Source organism: Capricornis sumatraensis, chromosome 9, assembly GCF_032405125.1.
Source record: "Capricornis sumatraensis isolate serow.1 chromosome 9, serow.2, whole genome shotgun sequence".
Taxonomy (NCBI): domain Eukaryota; kingdom Metazoa; phylum Chordata; class Mammalia; order Artiodactyla; family Bovidae; genus Capricornis; species Capricornis sumatraensis.
The window spans coordinates 15,556,522-15,561,583 of record NC_091077.1 but is presented as its reverse complement, the minus strand read 5'-3'; the positions used below and the strand labels follow the sequence as shown (position 1 = coordinate 15,561,583).

The 5,062-nt window shown below is 44.6% G+C and overlaps 1 non-coding gene across 1 annotated transcript; it reads right to left on the bottom strand.

Moving 5' to 3' along the window:
* Positions 1 to 3,256: 3,256 nt before the first annotated feature.
* Positions 3,257 to 3,329, bottom strand: TRNAG-CCC (transfer RNA glycine (anticodon CCC)). Its single transcript has one exon. It is a non-coding gene; the product is annotated as a tRNA-Gly (tRNA).
* Positions 3,330 to 5,062: the final 1,733 nt, after the last annotated feature.

Here is a 5,062-nt window from a genome sequence, read left to right as displayed (position 1 = left end):
ACCTTATGAGAAGGCCAAAGTGTATGTGTCTGGTGTTTGTCTTACTGTACTCCTCTTTTTATTTTTAAATCAATTAATTTTTAAAATTTTGGCTGAGCTGGGTCTTCGGTGAGGCACACAGGCTTAGTTGCCTGTGTGATCTTAGCATGTTGGGATCTTAGTTCCCCAACCAGGGATCAAACCCACGTCCCTTGCATTGGAAGGGGGATTCTTAACCACTGGACCACCAGGGAAGTCCTTGTGTTTCTTGTGAAGCTTTAAAATAGATCTCTTTTTAAAAATGGACTTATTTGAACAATGCTCAACACTACAGAAAGTGGCAAGACTATTAAACGCCCTTACTGACACTATCCAATACTGTAGTCACTAGCCAGCTGTGGCAATTTCCATTTAAATGCAAATCAGTTGTAATGAATTCATACTCAGTAGCTGCACATAGCTGGTGGCTTCCAGACTGGGCTGCAGAGATACAGAACATAGTCATAGTTTGTTTAGAAAGTTCTAAACAAACCAACTGTGGGCATCTCAGAAAAAAAAAAGGTTTCCTGATTTTTTTTCCTTCATGACAAAATAATTTACAGTGATTGTAAAAGGCAGACTTTAAACAATAATGAAAACATCTGGCATAGGAAAGGCTGCCATGGTCCCATTTGGTAGAAATGTGCACCATCGTCAACGCTTGGGGCATCTCCTGCCAAACATTTTCCTAACAGGCTGAGTATTAAAATACTTTGTTTTCCTGCTTTATATTTTTGTATTGAGGCAGCGTTATACCTTTGTGTACGAGTCGTGTACAAAAGCTGGGGGCTTCCCTGGCAGTCCAGTGGTTAAGACCTTGTGCTCCCAATGCCGGGGACATGGGTTTGATCCATGGTTAGGGAATTAAGACTCTCCATGTTGCACAGTGCAGCAAAAAAAAAAAGTGTACAGCTCCATGGTGGTTTGAAAAGTGAACATCCTCGGGTTACCAGCACGAGGACAGGAAGGGGAGTCTCCTCAGCCCCTCCCCTCTCCAGTCCTGGGACCTCTCTCCCTCTCTTCCCCAAGGATAACTGATAATGGATGATTGGTCTCCTGATTCTCACTTCCTCTGTTTTCCCTCTGGACTAGGAGATAATGGGTGGTTTTCAGAGGTTATAGGAAGTCCTAGAAATTTTATGCAATGTTGTATATTCCTAAGTGGAAGGCTCACTGATCTTGTCAGTTTTCGGAAGAGTCTGTGGTTTGCGAGCCAAAAAGAGACCTTTTGGATATTAAAAAAAAAAAAAAGATAGATAGATAGTGGGAAGCTGCTGTATAGCACAGAGAGCTCACTTCAGTGTGATGACCCCAAGGACTGGGGATGAGGGAGGGGATGTATGTATATACATAGCTGGTTCACTTTGTTGTATAGCAGAAACCAGCACAACATTGGAAAGTGATTATACTCCAATTAAAAAGATAATTGCGAAGAAAAAAAATATTGTTCAGAAACTCCCTGGCAGTCCAGAGGTTAGGATTTGGTGCTTTCACTGCTGTGGTTCAGGTTCGATCCCTGCTTGGTGAACAAAGATCTCACAAGCTGCATGACACGGGCAAAAAACAAATAAAAATTCTTTCTCGTAAGCAGTCACCCAGGATCATTTCGTCATCTTTGCTACCATGTTCAGCTCCTGCTGAAGACTTCATTCCCCACTCCCCAAACCCAGTGTCTTGTTTGGCTTTTTAAAAAATACGAGTCTGTTTATTTTTGCGGCAAAATATACATAACAAAACAAACGTTCACCATCTAAACTATTTCTAACTGTGAAGTTCAGTGGCATTAAGTACATTCACCTTGTTGTGCAACCCTCCCCACCATCCATCTCATCTTCCCAAAGTGAAACTCTGTCCCCTTTAAACATTAACTTCATCACCCCACCCCCAGCCGTTAGCAACTCCATTTTCCTGTCTCCATGAATTCAAGTACTCTAAGGACCTCTTGTAAGTGGAAGTGGGGAGTTTTCGTCTTTATATGACTGGCTTATCCCACCTAGCATAATATACTCAACATTCATCCATGCTGTAGCATGTGGCAGAATTTTCGTACTTAAAGACTGAATAAAGTTCCATTGTATACACCACATTTTATTTATCCATTTATCCATTGAGGGACACTTGGTTGCTTTCACATTTTAGCTATTGTAAATCGTGCTGGGTGTACAAAGTCCCAGCTTTCAACTTGGTGGGGGGGGTGGGTGGGTATACACCTAAAAGTACAATGGCTAGATCGTGTGGTAGTTCTATTTTTAGTATTTTGAGGAATAGCTATAATTTGTTCCAGAGCGGTTGGCCCAGTTTATATTCCCACCAACCAGTTCCTCCATTTCTTCACCAACAAATTGTTATTTTCTGATTTTTTAAACTTTTATTTTAATTAATTTTTATTGAAGTATAGTTGCTTCCAGGTGGCGGTAAAGAATCCGCCTGCTAATGCAGGAGATGCGGGTTTGATCCCTGGGTCAGTAAGATCCCCTGGAGAAGGAAATGGCAAGCCACTCCAGTATTCTTGCCTGGAAAATTCAATGCACAGAGGAGTCTGGCGGGCTACAGTCCATGAGGTCGCAGAGTCAGACACAACTTACTGACTGAGCATGCACGCACATATAATAATTGCTTTACACTGTTGTAAAGCTTTAGCTTCTGCTTTATGATTTATTGTTAATAGGAGCCATCATAATGGCTGTGAGTCGTTCTTGCTTTATTTTTTGGCAGTGAAGTGAGTGGCCTTTCCGACAGAAGCGTTTATATCTTTCAGGCTCTGCTGGTGCAACCTGGAATGGCTTATCTCTTGAACAGCCTTTCCCAGCTGATAAAAGAGCTATCATTAGCTCATGGCTTAGAAAGGTTAAGAACTTGCCAAGGTCACAGGTGATCTGCAGAGCCAGAAACTGAATCCATGGTCTTATCGCCTTTTTATTCCACTCAGCAATGTGCCTGCCTTTCAACGCAGAGAAGGTCAGCCCCTAACACCAAACAAAGGTCACATAGCTGATGGTAACAAAGCAAACTCAGCATCAGATACTCCGCCATCAGGAGGGTGAGCAATGCCATAAGCATTGACTCTGGGGTCCCAGCTCCACGCCTGGAAACAGACATTCCTGCAGGAAACTACTAAGGTGACATCACTTGTGTATCTGCAAGCCACTTTATGAGACAAAGGATGGGGAACTTCTTTTTTTTTTTTAATTAATTCATTTGACTGCCCTGGGTCCCAGCTGTGGCATGTGAGATCCAGTTCCCTGACCAGGGATTGAACCCGGGCCCCCTGCATTGGGAGCTCAGAGTCTTAACCACTGGACCACCAGGGAAATCCCAGAGCTTTTGTTCTTGAACTTCCTCTTCTCCTTACTCTTCCCCCAGGAGAGCTGTCATCTGATACTGGCTGCATCCTGACAGCCTGAATTTCTATCCACAGCCCAGATGCCTTTGCAGACTCATACAGCCAAGCAACTGCTTTCTTGATAGCTCCACACAGTCATCCTCCAGGCCCTGGGACCTTCCCCAAACCTTTCATTTCACGCACTCCCTCACCTCCACGTCTGTTCCTCTCCACATTGCTCACAATACCACCACCACCTAATAGGTATTTGGGCCAAACACCCAGGAGCTTTCTTTCTCTTCTTCATTCTGCACATCCAGGCTTGCTGGCAAGTCCTCTCAATTCCAGTCCCCTGCCTAACTCTCCCCTACGTAACACCTCCCAGTGCTTCCTGGTGCATCAGAATAAAGACTCGAGAAATCTCTTGCTCACTCCTCTCTGGCCATGACAACCTCCTCACCATTCCTTAAAGAAATTAAACGGCTGGGACTTCCCTGGTGGTCCTGAGGTTAAGACTCCGAGCTTCCAAGGCAGGGGGCCTGAGTTCCATCCCTGGACAGGGAACTAGATCCCATATGCCACATCTAGGAGTGTGCATGCTGCAACTAAAGATCCTAAGAGCCGCAACGAAGACCTGGTGTAGCCAAATAAATAAATATGAAGAGAGACAGAAAGAAATTAAACTTCCACACCGCGGGAGCCTTTGAACTTGTTCTTTCCTCTGCTTTGTGCCTTGCTTCCTTTTCATCAGCTTCCTATTCATATGTCCCCTTCTCAGGGAATCCATCCTTGAGCCCCCAACCTAAAGCCATTTCCCTCCCCTGCTCCAACTCTAGTGATTTTGTCCTATGACCCTGTGTTATTGCCCTCGTAGCAAGTCTTTCTGGCTGACTGAAATGATCTCATTCATTTCTTTGCTTACTGTGAGGTCTTGTCACTAGAGCAGTGAGTTTCAATGATGTCTTTAAAAAGACTTTCGGCACTCCCTTAAATTTTTTTAAATTCAGTGGTTTCCTTACCTTAAAAATTTTTTTAATATAATTTATATCTTTTTATTTATTCTCTTTTGGCTGTGCTGGGTCTCCAACGCTGTAGACAAGCTTTCTCTCTAGTTGTGGTGCACGGGCTTCTCATTGTGGTAGCTTCTCTGTTGCAGAGCATGGGCTCTAGGGTGTTCGGGCTTCATCTGTTGCAGAGTGTGGGCTCAGTAGTTGTGGCACATGGGCTTAGTTGCCCAGCGGCATGTGGGATCTTCCCGGACCAGGGATCGAACCTGTGTCCCCAGCACTGCAAGGCAGATTCTCAACCACTGGACAGCTAGGGAGGTCCTCATGATTTTTCACATGTCCCACAGCAAGACACAAATTTCACATGTGACCCAGGGATCCAGGGGTTACAACTGCATCACAAATTACCTCCAAATTTACTGGCTTTAAACAGCAACATGGATCTTGCTCACAAACCTGCGGTTTGAGCGGGCTTGCTGGGAACATCTCTTTCTGCTCCTCTTGCTGTCAGCTGGGAAGGCTCAAAGGCTGGGGGCTAGAATCATTTCAGTGCTCACTTGTCTGGTGGTTGATGCTGGTTTTTTCTGGGCCCTTCTCTGGGAGACAGTTCATGTGGCTTGGGCTTCCTCACAACATGGCAAATGGGCTCAGAGAGCCTATCCTGGAACTGAGAGAGAAGGAGAAAGCAAGCTAGCACCAGGCAAAAGATGCATCT